This window comes from Pseudophryne corroboree, chromosome 8 (assembly GCF_028390025.1).
Source record: "Pseudophryne corroboree isolate aPseCor3 chromosome 8, aPseCor3.hap2, whole genome shotgun sequence".
Classification (NCBI taxonomy): domain Eukaryota; kingdom Metazoa; phylum Chordata; class Amphibia; order Anura; family Myobatrachidae; genus Pseudophryne; species Pseudophryne corroboree.
In genome coordinates this window covers 73072757-73097606 of record NC_086451.1, presented here as the reverse complement: position 1 = coordinate 73097606, position 24850 = coordinate 73072757, and the positions used below count along the sequence as shown (strand labels likewise).

The 24850-nt window shown below is 50.4% G+C and overlaps 1 protein-coding gene across 1 annotated transcript in view; it reads left to right on the top strand.

Moving 5' to 3' along the window:
* Positions 1–24850, top strand: part of DPM2 (dolichyl-phosphate mannosyltransferase subunit 2, regulatory) — a 129070-nt gene that overhangs the window by 65779 nt on the left and 38441 nt on the right. The gene's annotated exons all lie outside the window — the stretch shown is intronic.

The following is a 24850-nucleotide window of genomic DNA, read 5'->3' as shown; positions in this document are numbered from 1 at the left end:
CCTTGTCAGCAATCGGCGTACGAGGTTACATCCAGAAAATGTGGAGAAGATGATGTTCATTAAAATGAATTATAATCAATTCCTCCGCGGAGACATTGACCAGCAGCAATTGCCTCCACAAAGTACACAGGGAGCTGAGATGGTGGATTCCAGTGGGGACGAATTGATAATCTGTGAGGAGGGGGATGTACACGGTGATATATAGGAGGATGATGATGAGGTGGACATCTTGCCTCTGTAGAGCCAGTTTGTGCAAGGAGAGATTAATTGCTTCTTTTTTGGTGGGGGTCCAAACCATCCCGTCATTTCAGTCACAGTCGTGTGGCAGACCCTGTCACTGAAATGATGGGTTGGTTAAAGTGTGCATGTCCTGTTTATACAACATAAGGGTGGGTGGGAGGGCCCAAGGACAATTCCATCTTGCACCTCTTTTTTCTTTTATTTTTCTTTGCGTCATGTGCTGTTTGGGGAGGGTTTTTTGGAAGGGACATCCTGCGTGACACTGCAGTGCCACTCCTAAATGGGCCCGGTGTTTGTGTCGGCCACTAGGGTCGCTAATCTTACTCACACAGCTACCTCATTGCGCCTCTTTTTTTCTTTGCGTCATGTGCTGATTGGGGAGGGTTTTTTGGAAGGGACATCCTGCGTGACACTGCAGTGCCACTCCTAAATGGGCCCGGTGTTTGTGTCGGCCACTAGGGTCGCTAATCTTACTCACACAGCTACCTCATTGCGCCTCTTTTTTTCTTTGCGTCATGTGCTGATTGGGGAGGGTTTTTTGGAAGGGACATCCTGCGTGACACTGCAGTGCCACTCCTAAATGGGACCGGTGTTTGTGTCGGCCACTAGGGTCGCTAATCTTACTCACACAGCTACCTCATTGCGCCTCTTTTTTTCTTTGCGTCATGTGCTGATTGGGGAGGGTTTTTTGGAAGGGACATCCTGCGTGACACTGCAGTGCCACTCCTAAATGGGCCCGGTGTTTGTGTCGGCCACTAGGGTCGCTAATCTTACTCACACAGCTACCTCATTGCGCCTCTTTTTTTCTTTGCGTCATGTGCTGATTGGGGAGGGTTTTTTGGAAGGGACATCCTGCGTGACACTGCAGTGCCACTCCTAAATGGGCCCGGTGTTTGTGTCGGCCACTAGGGTCGCTAATCTTACTCACACAGCTACCTCATTGCGCCTCTTTTTTTCTTTGCGTCATGTGCTGATTGGGGAGGGTTTTTTGGAAGGGACATCCTGCGTGACACTGCAGTGCCACTCCTAAATGGGCCCGGTGTTTGTGTCGGCCACTAGGGTCGCTTATCTTACTCACACAGTCAGCTACCTCATTGCGCCTCTTTTTTTCTTTGCGTCATGTGCTGTTTGGGGAGGGTTTTTTGGAAGGGACATCCTGCGTGACACTGCAGTGCCACTCCTAAATGGGCCCGGTGTTTGTGTCGGCCACTAGGGTCGCTTATCTTACTCACACAGTCAGCTACCTCATTGCGCCTCTTTTTTTCTTTGCGTCATGTGCTGTTTGGGGAGGGTTTTTTGGAAGGGACATCCTGCGTGACACTGCAGTGCCACTCCTAAATGGGCCCGGTGTTTGTGTCGGCCACTAGGGTCGCTTATCTTACTCACACAGTCAGCTACCTCATTGCGCCTCTTTTTTTCTTTGCGTCATGTGCTGTTTGGGGAGGGTTTTTTGGAAGGGACATCCTGCGTGACACTGCAGTGCCACTCCTAAATGGGCCCGGTGTTTGTGTCGGCCACTAGGGTCGCTTATCTTACTCACACAGTCAGCTACCTCATTGCGCCTCTTTTTTTCTTTGCGTCATGTGCTGTTTGGGGAGGGTTTTTTGGAAGGGACATCCTGCGTGACACTGCAGTGCCACTCCTAGATGGGCCAGGTGTTTGTGTCGGCCACTAGGGTCGCTTAGCTTAGTCATCCAGCGACCTCGGTGCAAATTTTAGGACTAAAAATGATATTGTGAGGTGTGAGGTATTCAGAATAGACTGAAAATGAGTGGAAATTATGGTTTTTGAGGTTAATAATAATATGGGATCAAAATGACCCCCAAATTCTATGATTTAAGCTGTTTTTTAGGGTTTTTTGAAAAAAAACACCCGAATCCAAAACACACCCGAATCCGACAAAAAAAATTCGGTGAGGTTTTGCCAAAACGCGGTCGAACCCAAAACACGGCCGCGGAACCGAACCCAAAACCAAAACACAAAACCCGAAAAATTTCAGGCGCTCATCTCTAGTGACTGTGTATAGGGGACACAGTGCACACTGCCATATGCTGCACTGACTCTGCTGTATTAGATGTGCTGTGTCCACAAGTGGCTGTACCTGTGCTGTATAGTGACTGTATATAGGGGACACAGTGCACACTACCATATGCTGCACTGACTCTGCTGTATTAGATGTGCTGTGTCCACAAGCGGCTGTGTCTGTGCTGTATAGTGACTGTGTATAGGGGGCACAGTGCTGTGTCTGTATTGTATAGTGACTGTGTATAGGGGGCACAGTGTATACTGCCATATGCTGCACTGACTCTGCTGTATCAGATGTGCTGTGTCCACAAGTGTCTGTGTCTGTGCTGTATAGTGACTGTGTATAGGGGGCACAGTGTACACTGCCATATGCTGCACTGACTCTGCTGTATTAGATGTGCTGTGTCCACAAGTGGCTGTACCTGTGCTGTATAGTGACTGTATATAGGGGACACAGTGCACACTACCATATGCTGCACTGACTCCGCTGTATTAGATGTGCTGTGTCCACAAGTGGCTGTGTCTGTGCTGTATAGTGACTGTGTATAGGGGGCACAGTGTACACTGCCATATGCTGCACTGACTCTGCTGTATCAGATGTGCTGTGTCCACAAGTGGCTGCACCTGTGCTGTATAGTGACTGTGTATAGGGGGCACAGTGCACACTGCCATATGCTGCACTGACTCTGCTGTATCAGATGTGCTGTGTCCACAAGTGGCTGTGTCTGTGCTGTATAGTGACTGTGTATAGGGGGCACAGTGCACGCTGCCATATGCTGCACTGACTCTGCTGTATCAGATGTGCTGTGTCCACAAGTGTCTGTGTCTGTGCTGTATAGTGACTGTGTATAGGGGACACAGTGCACGCTGCCATATGCTGCACTGACTCTGCTGTATCAGATGTGCTGTGTCCACAAGTGTCTGTGTCTGTGCTGTATAGTGACTGTGTATAGGGGGCACAGTGTACACTGCCATATGCTGCATTGACTCTGCTGGATTACATGTGCTGTGTCCACAAGTGTCTGTGTCTGTGCTGTATAGTGACTGTGTATAGGGGGCACAGTGTACACTGCCATATGCTGCACTGACTCTGCTGTATCAGATGTGCTGTGTCCACAAGTGTCTGTGTCTGTGCTGTATAGTGACTGTGTATAGGGGGCACATTGTACACTGCCATATGCTGCACTGACTCTGCTGTATTAGATGTGCTGTGTCCACAAGTGGCTGTGTCTGTGCTGTATAGTGACTGTGTATAGGGGGCACAGTGCTGTGTTTGTATTGTATAGTGACTGTGTATAGGGGGGCACAGTGCACGCTGACATATGCTGCACTGACTCTGCTGTATCAGATGTGCTGTGTCCACAAGTGGCTGTGTCTGTGCTGTATAGTGACTGTGTATAGGGGGCACAGTGCACGCTGCCATATGCTGCACTGACTCTGCTGTATCAGATGTGCTGTGTCCACAAGTGTCTGTGTCTGTGCTGTATAGTGACTGTGTATAGGGGACACAGTGCACGCTGCCATATGCTGCACTGACTCTGCTGTATCAGATGTGCTGTGTCCACAAGTGGCTGTGTCTGTGCTGTATAGTGACTGTGTATAGGGGGCACAGTGTTCACTGCCATATGCTGCACTGACTCTGCTGTATCAGATGTGCTGTGTCCACAAGTGGCTGTGTCTGTGCTGTATAGTGACTGTGTATAGGGGGCACAGTGCTGTGTCTGTATTGTATAGTGACTGTGTATAGGGGCACAGTGTACACTGCCATATGCTGCACTGACTCTGCTGTATCAGATGTGCTGTGTCCACAAGTGTCTGTGTCTGTGCTGTATAGTGACTGTGTATAGGGGGCACAGTGCACACTGCCATATGCTGCACTGACTCTGCTGTATTAGATGTGCTGTGTCCACAAGTGGCTGTACCTGTGCTGTATAGTGACTGTATATAGGGGACACAGTGCACACTACCATATGCTGCACTGACTCCGCTGTATTAGATGTGCTGTGTCCACAAGTGTCTGTGTCTGTGCTGTATAGTGACTGTGTATAGGGGGCACAGTGTACACTGCCATATGCTGCACTGACTCTGCTGTATCAGATGTGCTGTGTCCACAAGTGTCTGTGTCTGTGCTGTATAGTGACTGTGTACAGGGGGCACAGTGTACACTGCCATATGTTGCACTGACTCTGCTGTATCAGATGTGCTGTGTCCACAAGTGGCTGTACCTGTGCTGTATAGTGACTGTATATAGGGGACACAGTGCACACTACCATATGCTGCACTGACTCCGCTGTATTAGATGTGCTGTGTCCACAAGTGGCTGTTTCTGTGCTGTATAGTGACTGTGTATAGGGGGCACAGTGTACACTGCCATATGCTGCACTGACTCTGCTGTATCAGATGTGCTGTGTCCACAAGTGGCTGTACCTGTGCTGTATAGTGACTGTGTATAGGGGGCACAGTGCACACTGCCATATGCTGCACTGACTCTGCTGTATCAGATGTGCTGTGCCCACAAGTGGCTGTGTCTGTGCTGTATAGTGACTGTGTATAGGGGGCACAGTGCACGCTGCCATATGCTGCACTGACTCTGCTGTATCAGATGTGCTGTGTCCACAAGTGTCTGTGTCTGTGCTGTATAGTGACTGTGTATAGGGGACACAGTGCACGCTGCCATATGCTGCACTGACTCTGCTGTATCAGATGTGCTGTGTCCACAAGTGGCTGTGTCTGTGCTGTATAGTGACTGTGTATAGGGGGCACAGTGTACACTGCCATATGCTGCATTGACTCTGCTGTATCAGATGTGCTGTGTCCACAAGTGTCTGTGTCTGTGCTGTATAGTGACTGTGTATAGGAGGCACAGTGCACGCTGCCATATGCTGCACTGACTCTGCTGTATCAGATGTGCTGTGTCCACAAGTGTCTGTGTCTGTGGCTGTGCTGTATAGTGACTGTATAGGGGACACAATGTACACTGCCATATGCTGCACTGACTCTGCTGTATTAGATGTGCTGTGTCCACAAGTGGCTGTGTCTGTGCTGTATAGTGACTGTGTATAGGGGGCACAGTGCACACTGCAATATGCTGCACTGACTCTGCTGTATTAGATGTGCTGTGTCCACAAGTGGCTGTACCTGTGCTGTATAGTGACTGTGTATAGGGGACACAGTGCACACTGCCATATGCTGCACTGACTCTGCTGTATTAGATGTGCTGTGTCCACAAGTGGCTGTACCTGTGCTGTATAGTGACTGTGTATAGGGGGCACAGTGTACACTGCCATATGCTGCACTGACTCTGCTGTATCAGATGTGCTGTGTCCACAAGTGTCTGTGTCTGTGCTGTATAGTGACTGTGTATAGGGGGCCCAGTGTACACTGCCATATGCTGCACTGACTCTGCTGTATCAGATGTGCTGTGTCCACAAGTGGCTGTGCCTGTGCTGTATAGTGACTGTGTATAGGGAGGCACAGTGTACACTGCCATATGCTGCATTGACTCTGCTGGATTACATGTGCTGTGTCCACAAGTGGCTGTGTCTTTGCTGTATAGTGACTGTGTATAGGGGGCACAGTGTACACTGCCATATGCTGCACTGACTCTGCTGTATCAGATGTGCTGTGTCCAGAAGTGGCTGTGTCTGTGCTGTATAGTGACTGTGTATAGGGGGCACAGTGTACACTGCCATATGCTGCACTGACTCTGCTGTATTAGATGTGCTGTGTCCACAAGCGGCTGTGTCTGTGCTGTATAGTGACTGTGTATAGGGGGCACAGTGCTGTGTCTGTATTGTATAGTGACTGTGTATAGGGGCACAGTGTACACTGCCATATGCTGCACTGACTCTGCTGTATCAGATGTGCTGTGTCCACAAGTGTCTGTGTCTGTGCTGTATAGTGACTGTGTATAGGGGGCACGGTGCACACTGCCATATGCTGCACTGACTCTGCTGTATTAGATGTGCTGTGTCCACAAGTGGCTGTACCTGTGCTGTATAGTGACTGTATATAGGGGACACAGTGCACACTACCATATGCTGCACTGACTCCGCTGTATTAGATGTGCTGTGTCCACAAGTGGCTGTGTCTGTGCTGTATAGTGACTGTGTATAGGGGACACAGTGCACACTACCATATGCTGCACTGACTCCGCTGTATTAGATGTGCTGTGTCCACAAGTGTCTGTGTCTGTGCTGTATAGTGACTGTGTATAGGGGGCACAGTGTACACTGCCATATGCTGCACTGACTCTGCTGTATCAGATGTGCTATGTCCACAAGTGTCTGTGTCTGTGCTGTATAGTGACTGTGTATAGGGGGCACAGTGCACACTGCCATATGCTGCACTGACTCTGCTGTATTAGATGTGCTGTGTCCACAAGTGGCTGTGCCTGTGCTGTATAGTGACTGTGTATAGGGGACACAGTGCACACTACCATATGCTGCACTGACTCTGCTGTATTAGATGTGCTGTGTCCACAAGTGGCTGTGTCTGAGCTGTATAGTGACTGTGTATAGGGGACACAGTGTATACTGCCATATGCTGCACTGACTCTGCTGTATCAGATGTGCTGTGTCCACAAGTGGCTGTACCTGTGCTCTATAGTGACTGTGTATAGGGGGCACAGTGCACACTGCCATATGCTGCACTGACTCTGCTGTATTAGATGTGCTGTGTCCACAAGTGGCTGTACCTGTGCTGTATAGTGACTGTATATAGGGGACACAGTGCACACTACCATATGCTGCACTGACTCCGCTGTATTAGATGTGCTGTGTCCACAAGTGTCTGTGTCTGTGCTGTATAGTGACTGTGTATAGGGGACACAGTGCACACTACCATATGCTGCACTGACTCCGCTGTATTAGATGTGCTGTGTCCACAAGTGGCTGTGTCTGTGCTGTATAGTGACTGTGTATAGGGGGCACAGTGTACACTGCCATATGCTGCATTGACCCTGCTGGATTACATGTGCTGTGTCCACAAGTGTCTGTGTCTGTGCTGTATAGTGACTGTGTATAGGGGGCACAGTGTACACTGCCATATGCTGCACTGACTCTGCTGTATCAGATGTGCTGTGTCCACAAGTGTCTGTGTCTGTGCTGTATAGTGACTGTGTATAGGGGGCACATTGTACACTGCCATATGCTGCACTGACTCTGCTGTATTAGATGTGCTGTGTCCACAAGTGGCTGTGTCTGTGCTGTATAGTGACTGTGTATAGGGGGCACAGTGCTGTGTTTGTATTGTATAGTGACTGTGTATAGGGGGGCACAGTGCACGCTGACATATGCTGCACTGACTCTGCTGTATCAGATGTGCTGTGTCCACAAGTGGCTGTGTCTGTGCTGTATAGTGACTGTGTATAGGGGGCACAGTGCACGCTGCCATATGCTGCACTGACTCTGCTGTATCAGATGTGCTGTGTCCACAAGTGTCTGTGTCTGTGCTGTATAGTGACTGTGTATAGGGGACACAGTGCACGCTGCCATATGCTGCACTGACTCTGCTGTATCAGATGTGCTGTGTCCACAAGTGGCTGTGTCTGTGCTGTATAGTGACTGTGTATAGGGGGCACAGTGTTCACTGCCATATGCTGCACTGACTCTGCTGTATCAGATGTGCTGTGTCCACAAGTGGCTGTGTCTGTGCTGTATAGTGACTGTGTATAGGGGGCACAGTGCTGTGTCTGTATTGTATAGTGACTGTGTATAGGGGCACAGTGTACACTGCCATATGCTGCACTGACTCTGCTGTATCAGATGTGCTGTGTCCACAAGTGTCTGTGTCTGTGCTGTATAGTGACTGTGTATAGGGGGCACAGTGCACACTGCCATATGCTGCACTGACTCTGCTGTATCAGATGTGCTGTGTCCACAAGTGGCTGTACCTGTGCTGTATAGTGACTGTATATAGGGGACACAGTGCACACTACCATATGCTGCACTGACTCCGCTGTATTAGATGTGCTGTTTCCACAAGTGTCTGTGTCTGTGCTGTATAGTGACTGTGTATAGGGGGCACAGTGTACACTGCCATATGCTACACTGACTCTGCTGTATCAGATGTGCTGTGTCCACAAGTGTCTGTGTCTGTGCTGTATAGTGACTGTGTACAGGGGGCACAGTGTACACTGCCATATGTTGCACTGACTCTGCTGTATCAGATGTGCTGTGTCCACAAGTGGCTGTACCTGTGCTGTATAGTGACTGTATATAGGGGACACAGTGCACACTACCATATGCTGCACTGACTCCGCTGTATTAGATGTGCTGTGTCCACAAGTGGCTGTGTCTGTGCTGTATAGTGACTGTGTATAGGGGGCACAGTGCACACTGCCATATGCTGCACTGACTCTGCTGTATCAGATGTGCTGTGCCCACAAGTGGCTGTGTCTGTGCTGTATAGTGACTGTGTATAGGGGGCACAGTGCACGCTGCCATATGCTGCACTGACTCTGCTGTATCAGATGTGCTGTGTCCACAAGTGTCTGTGTCTGTGCTGTATAGTGACTGTGTATAGGGGACACAGTGCACGCTGCCATATGCTGCACTGACTCTGCTGTATCAGATGTGCTGTGTCCACAAGTGGCTGTGTCTGTGCTGTATAGTGACTGTGTATAGGGGGCACAGTGTACACTGCCATATGCTGCATTGACTCTGCTGTATCAGATGTGCTGTGTCCACAAGTGTCTGTGTCTGTGCTGTATAGTGACTGTGTATAGGAGGCACAGTGCACGCTGCCATATGCTGCACTGACTCTGCTGTATCAGATGTGCTGTGTCCACAAGTGTCTGTATCTGTGGCTGTGCTGTATAGTGACTGTATAGGGGACACAATGTACACTGCCATATGCTGCACTGACTCTGCTGTATTAGATGTGCTGTGTCCACAAGTGGCTGTGTCTGTGCTGTATAGTGACTGTGTATAGGGGGCACAGTGCACACTGCAATATGCTGCACTGACTCTGCTGTATTAGATGTGCTGTGTCCACAAGTGGCTGTACCTGTGCTGTATAGTGACTGTGTATAGGGGACACAGTGCACACTGCCATATGCTGCACTGACTCTGCTGTATTAGATGTGCTGTGTCCACAAGTGGCTGTACCTGTGCTGTATAGTGACTGTGTATAGGGGGCACAGTGTACACTGCCATATGCTGCACTGACTCTGCTGTATCAGATGTGCTGTGTCCACAAGTGTCTGTGTCTGTGCTGTATAGTGACTGTGTATAGGGGGCCCAGTGTACACTGCCATATGCTGCACTGACTCTGCTGTATCAGATGTGCTGTGTCCACAAGTGGCTGTGCCTGTGCTCTATAGTGACTGTGTATAGGGGGCACAGTGTACACTGCCATATGCTGCACTGACTCTGCTGTATCAGATGAGCTGTGTCCACAAGTGGCTGTGTCTGTGCTGTATAGTGACTGTGTATAGGGGGGCACAGTGTACACTGCCATATGCTGCATTGACTCTGCTGGATTACATGTGCTGTGTCCACAAGTGGCTGTGTCTGTGCTGTATAGTGACTGTGTATAGGGGCACAGTGTACACTGCCATATGCTGCACTGACTCTGCTGTATCAGATGTGCTGTGTCCAGAAGTGGCTGTGTCTGTGCTGTATAGTGACTGTGTATAGGGGGCACAGTGTACACTGCCATATGCTGCACTGACTCTGCTGTATTAGATGTGCTGTGTCCACAAGCGGCTGTGTCTGTGCTGTATAGTGACTGTGTATAGGGGGCACAGTGCTGTGTCTGTATTGTATAGTGACTGTGTATAGGGGCACAGTGTACACTGCCATATGCTGCACTGACTCTGCTGTATCAGATGTGCTGTGTCCACAAGTGTCTGTGTCTGTGCTGTATAGTGACTGTGTATAGGGGGCACGGTGCACACTGCCATATGCTGCACTGACTCTGCTGTATTAGATGTGCTGTGTCCACAAGTGGCTGTACCTGTGCTGTATAGTGACTGTATATAGGGGACACAGTGCACACTACCATATGCTGCACTGACTCCGCTGTATTAGATGTGCTGTGTCCACAAGTGGCTGTGTCTGTGCTGTATAGTGACTGTGTATAGGGGACACAGTGCACACTACCATATGCTGCACTGACTCCGCTGTATTAGATGTGCTGTGTCCACAAGTGTCTGTGTCTGTGCTGTATAGTGACTGTGTATAGGGGGCACAGTGTACACTGCCATATGCTGCACTGACTCTGCTGTATCAGATGTTCTATGTCCACAAGTGTCTGTGTCTGTGCTGTATAGTGACTGTGTATAGGGGGCACAGTGCACACTGCCATATGCTGCACTGACTCTGCTGTATTAGATGTGCTGTGTCCACAAGTGGCTGTGCCTGTGCTGTATAGTGACTGTGTATAGGGGACACAGTGCACACTACCATATGCTGCACTGACTCTGCTGTATTAGATGTGCTGTGTCCACAAGTGGCTGTGTCTGAGCTGTATAGTGACTGTGTATAGGGGACACAGTGTATACTGCCATATGCTGCACTGACTCTGCTGTATCAGATGTGCTGTGTCCACAAGTGGCTGTACCTGTGCTCTATAGTGACTGTGTATAGGGGGCACAGTGCACACTGCCATATGCTGCACTGACTCTGCTGTATTAGATGTGCTGTGTCCACAAGTGGCTGTACCTGTGCTGTATAGTGACTGTATATAGGGGACACAGTGCACACTACCATATGCTGCACTGACTCCGCTGTATTAGATGTGCTGTGTCCACAAGTGTCTGTGTCTGTGCTGTATAGTGACTGTGTATAGGGGACACAGTGCACACTACCATATGCTGCACTGACTCCGCTGTATTAGATGTGCTGTGTCCACAAGTGTCTGTGTCTGTGCTGTATAGTGACTGTGTATAGGGGGCACAGTGTACACTGCCAACTGCCATATGCTGCACTGACTCTGCTGTATCAGATATGCTGTGTCCACAAGTGGCTGTGTCTGTGCTGTATAATGACTGTTATAGGGGGCACAGTGCACACTGCCATATGCTGCACTGACTCTGCTGTATTAGATGTGCTGTGTCCACAAGTGGCTGTGCCTGTGCTGTATAGTGACTGTGTATAGGGGACACAGTGCACACTACCATATGCTGCACTGACTCTGCTGTATTAGATGTGCTGTGTCCACAAGTGGCTGTGTCTGTGCTGTATAGTGACTGTGTATAGGGGACACGGTGTATACTGCCATATGCTGCACTGACTCTGCTGTATCAGATGTGCTGTGTCCACAAGTGGCTGTGTCTGTGCTGTATAGTGACTGTGTATAGGGGGCACAGTGTACACTGCCATATGCTGCACTGACTCTGCTGTATCAGATGTGCTGAGAGAAGTCCCGGGCTCACTCTAACTCACAGCTCACAGACAGCTCCCGGCCCGTTGCTTAGCAACGGGACGCGCCTGGCAACACAAGTCGCAGTGCCGCAGGCAGGAAGGAGGCGGCAGCGGCTGGAGGCGGAGGGCCAGGAGGAGAGGTGAGCACTACGGGGACAAGACAACACAAACATACAAACATAGAACTCACCCCTCACTCCTGCTTCAGGCTCGTCGCTCCAACGCCAGTCACAGCCGCCGGGTCCCGCCGCCTCTTCCCCCTCCAGCGTCGTGTTGGTGATTGGACAGCGGATCCAGCACTGGATCCGCTGCCCAATCACAGGTGCCTCGCTGACATGGGGGTGGTGTCCCTGTCAGCGAGGCACTTGTTTCAGTGCCGCTTTCCTGCTTTGTTTCAATGGGCTTTTACAGCCCAGTGTTTGGTCCCGCCCCCCGCTCTGCCCCGTTCCCATTATCCACGGGAGGCACTGCTATCAGTGCCTCCCAAAGTCATTTAAATGCATCAAATTATTATAATTAAATAAAGAAGATACTTATGACACAGACTATGTGTCATAAGTATCTTCTTTGTATGATTTTAATAATTAATCACAGGGGAGGCACTGCCTCCCCTGCCTCCCCTGACTGCACGTCCCTGGGGCACAGTGTACACTGCCATATGCTGCACTGACTCTGCTGTATTAGATGTGCTGTGTCCACAAGTGTCTGTGTCTGTGCTGTATAGTGACTGTGTATAGGGGGTACAGTGCTGTGTCTGTGCTGTATAGTGACTGTGTATAGGGGGCACAGTGTACACTGCCATATGCTGCACTGACTCTGCTGTATCAGATGTGCTGTATAGTGACTGCATGTAGGGGGCACAGTGTACACTGCCATATGCTGCACTGACTCTGCTGTATCAGATGTGCTGTGTCCACAAGTGGCTGTGTCTGTGCTGTATAGTGACTGTGTATAGGGGACACAGTGTATACTGCCATATGCTGCACTGACTCTGCTGTATCAGATGTGCTGTGTCCACAAGTGGCTGTGTCTGTGCTGTATAGTGACTGTGTATAGGGGACACAGCAGTGGCGTGCGGTGAGGTCAGTGGCTGGTGAGGCACTACTGCCATAATGTCCACCGAATCTGCCGATGACCCCTACCGCCGCCGAGTAAATGCCCGCTACTGACCCTGAGTCGATGCCCTGTGCCACCGCCAATGGCTTACAAACTCACCCACCATCAACTGACCCAGCCCTCCGCCACTAATTTGCATCTCAGTCCGATGCCGCCAATGCCCGCTGCCTGCCTGCTCATCATACTTGTGATATATTGTACATTTTTATAGAAAAAAAAAATAGTGTTTGGGACTGGGAAGGGAGTGGGAGGAGGACATGAATGCAATTTTGTTGTCCAGGGCTTCCATTAACTTAATGGAAAAGGGTCTGAATGGGTTAAAAAAAAAAATCGTGAGGTCCCCCCTCCTAAGTGTAACCAGCCTCGGGCTCATTGAGCCGGTCCTGGTTGTTTAAATACTGGGGAAAAATTGGACAGGGGTTCCCCGTATTTAGACTACCAGCACCGGGCTCTTAGTCCGGTCCTGGTTCCAAAAAATACGGGGGACAAAAGACGTAGGGGTCCCCCGTATTTTTGAAACCAGCACCGGGCTCCACTAGCCAGGGACATAATGCCACAGCCGGGGGACACATTTACGTAGGTTCCTGCGGCCGTGGCATTACCCCCCCAACTAGTCACCCCTGGCTGGGGTTCCCTGGAGGTGTGGGGACCCCTTAAATGAAGGGGTCCCCCCCTCCAAGCACCCAAGGGCCAGGGGTGAAGCCCGAGGCTGTCCCCAGCACCCCTAGGCGGTGGGTGCCAGGCTGATAGCCATAAGTGTGTAAAAAAAAGAGTATTGTTTTTTGTTGTGGAACTACAAGGCCCAGCAAGCCTCCCCCGCTTGCTGGTACTTGGAGAACCTCAAGTACCAGCATGCGGGGAATAACGGGCCCGCTGGTACCTGTAGTTCTACAACAACAAAAATACCCAAATAAAAACACAACTCGCATACCGTGACAGTAAAAGTTTATTAAAAACACACTTACACACTCACACATACTCACCTACATCCCACGCCGGTCACGTCCACTTAGGTGGTTCCTGTAAAAATAAGAGAGAGATTACTTACCTACATCCCACGCCGGTCACGTCCACTTGTCCAGTAGAATCCATATTGGAACCAGGCACCTGGAACAAGAATAGAAATAAATACTTACAGAAGAGAGGGAGAGAGAGAGAGAGAGAGAGAGAGAAGTCCCGGGCTCACTCTCACTCACAGCTCACAGACAGCTCCCGGCCCGTTGCTTAGCAACGGGACGCGCCTGGCAACACAAGTCGCAGTGCCGCAGGCAGGAGGAGGCGGCAGCGGCTGGAGGCGGAGGGCCAGGAGGAGAGGTGAGCACTACGGGGACAAGACAACACAAACATACAAACATAGAGCTCACCCCTCACTCCTGCTTCAGGCTCGTCGCTCCAACGCCAGTCACAGCCGCCGGGTCCCGCCGCCTCTTCCCCCTCCAGCGTCGTGTTGGTGATTGGACAGCGGATCCAGCACTGGATCCGCTGCCCAATCACAGGTGCCTCGCTGACATGGGGGTGGTGTCCCTGTCAGCGAGGCACTTGTTTCAGTGCCGCTTTCCTGCTTTGTTTCAATGGGCTTTTACAGCCCAGTGGGGCAGATGTATTAACCTGGAGAAGGCATAAGGAAGTGATAAACCAGTGATATGTGCAAGGTGATAAAGACACCAGCCAATCAGCACCAATATGTAAATTAACAGTTAGGATCTGATTGGCTGGTGCCTTTATCACCTTGCACATATTACTGGTTTATCACTTCCTTATGCCTTCTCCAGGTTAATACATCTGCCCCAGTGTTTGGTCCCGCCCCCCGCTCTGCCCCGTTCCCATTATCCACGGGAGGCACTGCTATCAGTGCCTCCCAAAGTCATTTAAATGCATCAAATTATTAGAATTAAATAAAGAAGATACTTATGACACAGACTATGTGTCATAAGTATCTTCTTTGTATGATTTTAATAATTAATCACAGGGGAGGCACTGCCTCCCCTGCCTCCCCTGACTGCACGTCCCTGGGGCACAGTGTACACTGCCATATGCTGCACTGACTCTGCTGTATTAGATGTGCTGTGTCCACAAGTGTCTGTGTCTGTGCTGTATAGTGACTGTGTATAGGGGGTACAGTGCTGTGTCTGTGCTGTATAGTGACTGTGTATAGGGGGTACAGTGCACGCTGCCATATGTTGCGCCGACTTCGTAAAATGTTAAAAACAAATAAATAAAAAATATGGAGCTTGTAGTTACACCCCTGTCGCTGCTTCATATTTAAACTAAATATTTGGTGTTATTTTCAAAGAGGTCAGGATGGACACTACCAGAGGCATGGAACTTTGGGGGCCCCGTAGAAACATTTTGCAGGTGCCCCCACTGTAATGCTTCTATAGAGATACTTTTCTCTGCAGCAATTGTTCACTTTGTGCCCATAGTAATACTGTAGGGGAGGGGAGGGCAGGGGTAGGGAGGCCAATCCCGGGCCATTTTTTCAATCCCGGGATTCGGGATTGAAAAACGCTCAATCCCGGGATTCCCGGGATCCCGGGATTGCAGTAGGGATCAGTGAAGAAGGGTGTAGGGATCAGCACTGGAGGGTAGGTGGTGGTGCGGGAGGGTGTAGGTAGTGGCGCGGAAGGCAGGGAGGGTGTAGGTAGTGGTGCCAGAGGGTGTAGGTAGCTGGGCGGGAGGATGTAGGTAGCGGTGCGGGAGTGTGTAGGTAGCTGGGCGGGAGGATGTAGGTAGCGGTGCGGGAGGGTGTAGGTAGCGGGGAGGGTTGGTAGCGGCACGGGAGGGAGGCTGGGTGTAAGTAATATCACTTACCATTAGGTGGACGGCAGCCATGGGCACACTGAACGCGGCGGCATTTCAAATGAAGCGCCGGCCGCCAGCCAACCAGAGCTGGCGGACCAGCAGTCAATCAGGTAAGCGGCCGCAGCAGTCGCTCCTGATTGGCTGCCGCTGCTGCGGCAGCTTCCCTGATTGGCTGCCGGTCCGCCAGCTCTGATTGGCTGGCGGCCGGCGCCACATTTGAAGTGCCGCCGCGTTCAGCGTTTGTCTATGGCTGCCGCCCGCCTACTTGTAAGTAGTATTAATTACACACCCACCCTCCCGCGCATGCGCAGTGTAATCCCGTGAGTCCCGGGATTGGATGCTCCAATCCCGGGATTCAAATCCCGGCATTTTTAGGCCCAAATCCCGGGATCCCGCCGACCCCTATCCCGGGATTGGCCTCCCTAGGCAGGGGAGTGGGGGAGAGAGACACAGGCCAGTGATCCCCCCTGCCTTTACTGCGCGCCCATCTGGTTCAATAGACAGGGACGGTTCAAGCCCTTGTGGCGCCCCGGGCAAAAAATAGGGGCGTGGCTTCACACGGGGGCATGGTCAGTTACGCCCCCATTTGTGCCTCCTTTAGCGCCGCTGAAAGAAAAAAGAAATAAATAAAATAATACTTACAATACAATCCCCACTCCTGATTCCCGACCGCTGCAGACCTCCGCCGGCGCCGCTCCTCTCCTCGGATCTATGGGAGAGAGTCTAGTTACGGCACTGGCTATGACAGCCATCGGCTGTCTGCCATGCGCCGGCGCCGCAGTGCTCCCGTAGGCCCAGAATGGAGAAGGCTGGACCTGAGCCTGTACTAGCAGTCAGCTGCGGAGCACAACACAGAGGTACCCCTGTCCCCTGCAGTCTCTCCCACTATCTCCCTCTCCCCTGCCATCTCTCGCACTGTCTCCCTCTCCCCTGCCATCTCTCGCACTATCTCTCTCCCCTGCAGTCTCTCCCACTATCTCCCTCTCCCCTGCTGTCTCTCGCACTGTCTCCCTCTCCCCTGCCATCTCTCGCACTATCTCCCTCTCCCCTGCGGTCTCTCACACTATCTCCCTCTCCTCTGCACTGTCTCTCCCACTATCTCCCTCTCCCCTGCCATCTCTTGCACTGTCTCCCTCCCCTGCAGTCTCTCCCACTATCTCCCTCTCCCCTGCCATCTCTCGCACTGTCTCCCTCTCCCCTGCCATCTCTCGCACTATCTCCCTCTCCCCTGCGGTCTCTCACACTATCTCCCTCTCCTCTGCAGTCTCTCCCACTGTCTCCCTCTCCCCTGCGGTCTCTCACACTATCTCCCTCTCCCCTGCAGTCTCTCCCACTGTCTCCCTCTCCCCTGCGGTCTCTCACACTATCTCCCTCTCCCCTGCAGTCTCTCCCACTATCTCCCTCTCCCCTGCTGTCTCTCGCACTGTCTCCCTCTCCCTTGCGGTCTCTCACACTATCTCCCTCTCCCCTGCAGTCTATATCACTGTCTCCCTCTCCCCTGCAGTCTCTCCCGCTATCTCCTTCTCCCCTGCCATCTCTCGCACTGTCTCCCTCTCCCCTGTGGTCTCTCACACTATCTCCCTCTCCCCGCAGTCTCTCACACTATCTCCCTCTCCCCTGCAGTCTCTCCCACTGTCTCCCTCTCCCCTGCGGTCTCTCCCACTATCTCCCTCTCCCCCGCAGTCTCTTCCACTGTCTCCCTCTCCCCTGCAGTCTCTCCCATTATCTCCCTCTCTCCCCTGCGGTCTCTCACACTATCTCCCTCTCCCCTGCAGTCTCTCCCACTGTCTCCCTCTCCCCTATAGTCTCTCCCACTATCTCCCGCTCCCCTGCTGCCTCTCGCACTATCTCCCTCTACCCTGCAGTCTCTCCCACTATCCCCCTCTCCCCTGCCGTCTCTCGCACTATCCCCCTCTCCCCTGCAGTCTCTCCCACTATCCCCCGCTCCCCTGCTGCCTCTCGCACTATCCCCCTCTCCCCTGCCGTCTCTCGCACTATCCCCCTCTCCCCTGCCGTCTCTCGCACTATCTCTTTCTCCCCTGCCGTCTCTCTCACTATCTCCCTCTCCCCTGCGGTTTCTTCTCTCACTATCTCCCTCTGTCATGCTGTCTCTTCCACTACTGTATCTCCCTCTCCCCTGCAGTCTCTTCTCTCACTATCTCCCTCTCCCCTGCAGTTTCTCATTATCTCACCTGTGGTCTCTCTCGCTATCTCCCATTCAGTCTCTCACTTTCTCCATAGGGGATGTGGACACTGTTCAATGTGACGTATCCCACTGTATATGTCAAATATTCATGGAGTCTAATTGGACACTTGTAATCAGTGGCGCCAAGGGGTGGGGGTGGGGGGGCAGTCACAAATTACCTGGGCCCGTGCTTCTGGAGGGGACTGGGGGGACTGAGTCTGCTACCCCCCACCGCTCCGAGTATATCTGAGTTGTGGCCGTCCGGCGGCAGCATCTTCCCAGTGATAGCGTTACACATAGAAGGTCTTTGCTCTCTAGTGGCCAGCGTCATCTTCCCAAATATCACTGGGAAGATGGTGCTGTGTGGGGAGGAGGAACCTGCTTCCAGTTCAAGTAAGCTAGGAAGTACGAGTCCTAGCCCCCCAATATTAAGATGAGGCCCCCCTTGCGGAGCCCAGCATTTATTTTGTAATTAAAATATTTTTAAATTAAAGACCATAATCACACCCACTTTATTAAGCCACGCTCCCACCCTTTTACCAGGACTCTCTCTGCCCCTGCCTGTAATAGGATAGGTTATTGTTGATAAGTAAATGTGTAAAATATGTTGATAAATTGGCAGACACTAGAGTTAGTGCTTAGTTACTATCATATACTTATTAATGATGTTTATACGGTATCTGGCTCTCTATATACATCTGCAGACACTGGAGATATTACTCATGTGCAGTTACTTAGTGCAGTGACACATCACCCCCAGCCACACCCCATTTTCCAGTCACTCAGACACAGTGTGTTTCCTTTCCAGTTTGTTCAGTGGGATTCCTCGGCACCCGATGTTCTCAGCGCTGTCCGCTCTGCTTCACAGACCTGACCTGTAAATCTGTCCTGGGAGAATGCCAGGGGAACCGGACCTGCGCGGCCGCCACACAGCTCCTCACAGACTGCCGCTTCAGTTAGTGATCCACGTGTCAATCAGTGCTGTAATCACGCTTATTTCCTATACAGGCGGGAGAAATCACTGGTTCCAAACTTGAATCACAATGTCCTAGCCCAGTGGTTTCCAAACTTTTTGAATCACGGCGCCCTAGAATATCAGAATTTTTTTCACGGCACCCCTAGGCCAAAAGTTTCTTATTGAGAAATTTAGAAAGAAATATTACATTAAGTAGATAGCGTTTATATGTCATCCTTATATGTCATCCTTAGGATCAGTTGTGTGGTGAGGGACAAGATTTGCTTCTGTTTGGCCACATATTTTATGACTGGCAGCCACCAGCACTGGTTTTGCCTATTATATTGACCATGAATAATTTGAATTGGTTCTGGACCACCAACCCAGTGCACCCCTGCAAGTGTCCCGAGGCACCCCAGGGAGCCACGGCGCACAGTTTGGGTACCTCTGCCCTAGAGTATCAGAATTTTTCTCCCGACACCCCTAGGCCAAAAGTTTCTTATTGAGAATTTTACAAAGAGATATTAAATTAGGTAAATTGTGTATATATGTCATTACTACGTTCAATTGTGTGGTCAGGGACAGCATTTGCTTCTGTTTGTCCACATATGATACGATTGGCAGCCACATGCACTGGTGTTGCTTATTACATTGACCATAAATAATTTGAATTGGTCCTGTTTGAGAACCACTGGTATAGCTTAATGAGTAAAGGATACCAGGTAGATGTAACACTGCAATGGAAGGGGGGAGCAGGGACCAGCTGAGAAATGCTGCCTGCAGTAACAGGGGAGGGGGGCTGCCAAAGGTTAGACATGAATCAGTTGGACCTCATTGAAATTATCACTGTTCCATCAATAGATCAGTAGACTCTGCACTAATCATCATCCAATAACCAGTGTACACAATTATTCATCCTAATTACGCTTTTATGATTTATAATAATGGTACCCATTGGTGCAATCTATAATCTGTATCCCCTCTTATCCCCCCACATTCAGTCCCTCACCCAGTCCTGCTGCTTCCACCTCTGTATTATCTCCAGTATCAGCTCATTTCTTACATTGGGGCTAATATAACCCCTCATTCACCATCCCCTCCTCTCTCACCTGTGTTACTGTAATCTCTTCCTCTCTGGTGTTCCCAGTTACCATCTCACCCACTCAGTCTACCCTTACCTGTGCTGCCCACCTCATTTTCCTCTCGTCGCTCTGCCTTTGCTGCTCACCTGTACCAGGTACTCCATGGGCAGTAAGGTTTATACTCACCCTCCTAACGGCTGAGGATTGCCCTGTGTATGCATCAGTGATATAACCAACATAAACCTTACATAAAATAACGACACGGAGACATGATTTGGCAGAAACTGTTATCTATTTATTTAAATGAGCTTTAAAGGCGTAAACTTAAAGCCATAAACCAAGCCGAGCAGAAGACATGAGCGGCCAGCTATGCGATCCTTGCGCCTATCGCCCAGCAAACCTATAAGGGATGGAAAGAACTAGAGAAAAAGCTCAGATTGACATATACAATAGAAACAGTTCTGTTGGAAACACAATGAAATGAGGATCTGCCAAAAAGAAAAAAGAAAAAAAAAAACATAAACAAGCTTCCGGCCAATCGAAGCAACATATAGATACAATAGGATAGGTGGTAAAACAAATAAATGGGGGGGGGGGGGAGGGGGGGGGATCACACAAGTAAACTCGGTCAGAGGTAAAACTTAAAACCTGCTGAGGGACATATAATTGAAATTGAAATAGCCAAATCAAGTATAATTAAGCCGAATTAAGTCCGTCAGTCCAGGTAAAAAATTGTCAAATCCCTCTAAACTCCCACTGCCAACAGTGGCGAGTAGCTAATCCCCGAGTAGGGAGGACAGGGGGAGACGTACAAGACCAACAAACAGCGCAAGAAGTCGTGCGTGCGCCTAAATGCTGCTAAGCCCTGCGCAAACTATCTAAACCTGCCGGAGCTTAGCTAATCACGCCTACCTGCCTCTTGTCTAGCATACTTAGCGGGTATTCAATTAGTGCCGTTTTTTCAACCAGTCGACAAAAATTGCACTTTTCGACAGTTTTTAGGTCGAATTTACAATTGACCTATTCAATGCCGTGACGTTTTTTCGACTGGTCGAAAAATCCGGCACTAGCTAAAACCACATGTATCTGCGAATTCACCGCCAATACATGTGTTTTGATGAATTCGTTTTTGCCGTAATGTTTGCCCATGACAATTTGACAAAAAAAACAAAGTGAAATAGCATGGATTCAAAACCAGGTGAAAACACCCGCAATTGAATACCCTGTGTCGAAAAAACGCCACTTGATTGAATACCCCCCTTAGCAGCAAGCTTAATGCCCTGACCACTCTAGTAGCAGAAGGCAGCAGCAAAGAGGAGGAGGAAGAGCAAGATCTATCCCACACCCTAAAAGAAGAGGAGGAAGGGCCAGAGCCATCATCATCTGACTCCCCCGGTGCCTCACGTCAGAGCCGGACTAAAGCTACGGGGGGCCTGAGAACTTAAGTCAAAGGAGATCAGTATGATATCCCGGCGGTCAGGAGACCGACATCGGGATACCGGTGTAGAGCACAGGGTTCAATTCTCCCTCGGATGGTGGCGTGGACAACACCCAAGCGTAGATTTAAACTGGCGGTCGGGATTCCTTACTCCGGGATTTCAGTGGGTGTCAGGATTCCGGCGTCTGTGTACTGACAGCATACATACAATCACACATAGCATGCATGCACACACATATAGCATATATACACACAGGATGCATACATACATAAATACATACAGCATGCCTAGACACACACATAACATACATACACACAGCATACATACATACATACATACATACACACACAGCATACATACACACACACACACACACACACACACACACACACACACAGTGTACACACAGTGTACCTACATACACACAACACACACAGCATACATACATACATACATACCTACATACAGCATACCTACACATAGCATACATACATACATACATACATACATACATACATACATACATACATACATATATACACACAACACACACAGCATACATACATACATACATACACACAACACACACAGCATACATACATACATACATACACACAACACACACACACACACACACACACACACACACACAGCGTACACAGACAGTGTACCTACATACACACAACACACACAGCATACAAACATACCTACACACAGCATACCTACACATAGCATACACACAGCATACATACTGTACATACATACATCCCTACACGCAGCATACCTACATACACACAACACACACAGCATACATACATACATACATACATACATACATACACACAACACAAACAGCATACCTACACATAGCATACACACACACAGCATATGTACACACACATGCATACTCACAGAAAATACAGCACTAACCAAGAGAAGGAGGAGAGTCACTGCCGGAGTCCATCTGAGCTGAGCTGCTGCTGCACATGCTCAGTAGCTCCTGGCCTCAGCTGTGTGGGTGTAATGTATACAATGCAGAGAGTTCTGCCAATCAGAGCTCTCTGTGAGGAGCAGCCAGGCAGGTGCTCTGATTGTGCCTGCGGTTGGCCCTGGCCCCTGCAGAGATGGAGACAAGGCTGTCTCCATCTCTAAAAAACAAAATTGGTCCAGCACGGGGAGACCCTGAGAGGCGAGGGGGCCTGGGGTAACGTATCCCATGCCCCCCCCTTCTCCTTAATCTGGATCAGCCTCACCTGAAGTCTCGGGCTGAAGCTACGGAGGCAGGCAAAAGGGGAGGACAAACCACAGCGGATGCTTTAGTATACTCTACTGTTGCAGGTACTCTCATACCCACTTTGGCAACAGCCGCCCCCATGTTACGACATGTCTGCAAAAACAGCTGCATCGCCGGTCTGGATGGGATGGAAGTAAGACCTCAACCCTGCACCATGGTCGAGGGCCGTGCAGAATCAGGGGCAATAGCCATTACAAGGGAAGCAAAAGCCGAAGCTATAGATGACATCGCCGAGGTGGGGGGCCAGAGCATATTTTTAAACCTGAGCCCACCACACTCAAGTTCCACCACTGATGTCGGACCCGTTTTCTTGGCAGGCTGAGCAGCGGATAAGAGAAGCCATCAGGCGATGTCTATTTGCATAAGACGCCTCCTGAATCAGGCTCTGATAGATTCCTTGCGCATGGCATCTATGCTATGCAGACAGGGCCGGTGCAAAGTTTCTTGACACCCTAGGCAAAACTTTAGCCTGCTCCCTCCCCTGCATGCTTACATAGTGGTACGTGGTGGATGCCGTACATGCAGGAGTCTGCAATTGTGGGGGTGGGGGCTAGCGAGCAACATGCGGGAGTCTGCAATCGCTGAAGGGGTGGTGGTCAAAAACACGCCTGAGACTGAAATCGCAAGGTGTGTGTGTGTGTGGGGGGGGAGGGGGGGGGGGGGAGGAAAATGTGGGTCTATTCATGATGCAGTGTAAACAGTGGAGAAGTTGCCTATGGCAACCAATCAGTGTTGAGGTAACATTTATAAAGTGTATTCTATGCAATTATATAAGCTGATTGGTTGCCATGGGCAACTTCTTCACTGACTTACTTCTCCACACTTTTCACTGCTTCATGAATAATAGACCCCACAGAAATGTGAAAAGAGAGAGGGTGATCGGGTGAGTGTTAGAGACGGTGGGTGACAGAAGTCAGTAGGTGACAGGGAGAGGGTGACAGGAGAGAGAGCGGACGGGAAAAGGGTAACAGCAGGGAGAGGCAGTGGGAGAAGGGTAGAGAGTGAAGCTAGGGACAGGCAGTGACCAGTGAGTGGAGGAAGGTGACAAGCAGAGGGTGAAAACAGAGGGTGACATTGAGAGGGTGAGAGTCACTGGGTAACAAGCGAGAGAGGTGATGGGGAAATGGTGAACAACAGGAAGAGTGTAATAGAAGAGAGGTGACGGAGTGAGGGTTAATACCCCTTTTACACCGCCAGCATATAACACGGATTATTGCACTTGAAGGTGCATAACCCGTGTTGCTGGCTGGTGTAAAAGGTTCGAGTTGGAATAATCCGGGTCGAGTGACCCGGTATTCCAACTCGGGTGGTTTGCAGGGTTGAACACGTGTTCAACTCGGCAAACTTTGCAGTGTACAGTGAATGTGCGGGCGGCGCTTGGAGATCATGTGATCTCCAAGTGCCACCCCCGCCGCGTCACTGGCAATATGCCGGGTTGGCGAGTGCAGTGGGAAAGGGAGCTGGCGCAGCCGGGTAGCATACGTGTCAGGCTCCCGGCTGCGACCCGCGCTGTTGGTCTAAAAGCGGTATAAGAGTCAGTGAGTGATAGGGAGAGGGTCTCAGGAGAGAGGTGACGGGCGGGGAGAGGCAGTGGGTGATAGGCAGTGGGAAACTGCATTAATTAAAAAACAAAAACACATTAATATGCCACTCCCCCATACAAATTTTTAATATACCGTCCCCCCCTCCCCTGCACACATTAATATACCCCCCCTCCGCTGCACACACTAATATACCACCCCCCCTCCGCTGCACACACTAATATACCACCACCCCCTCCGCTGCACACACTAATATACCCCCACCCCCTCCGCTGCACACACTAATATACCACCCCCCCTCCGCTGCACACACTAATATACCACCCCCCCTCCGCTGCACACACTAATATACCCCCCTCCGCTGCACACATTAATATACCCCCCTCCGCTGCACACACTAATATACCACCCCCCTCCGCTGCACACATTAATATACCACCCCCCTCCGCTGCACACATTAATATACCACCCCCCTCCGCTGCACACATTAATATACCACCCCCCTCCGCTGCACACATTAATATACCACCCCCCTCCGCTGCACACATTAATATACCACCCCCCTCCGCTGCACACATTAATATACCACCCCCCTCCGCTGCACACATTAATATACCCCCTCCGCTGGACACATTAATATACCCCCTCCGCTGGACACATTAATATACCCCCTTCCGCTGCACACATTAATATACCCCCTTCCGCTGCACACATTAATATACCCCCTTCCGCTGCACACATTAATATACCCCCCTCCGCTGCACACACTAATATACCCCCCTCCGCTGCACACACTAATATAC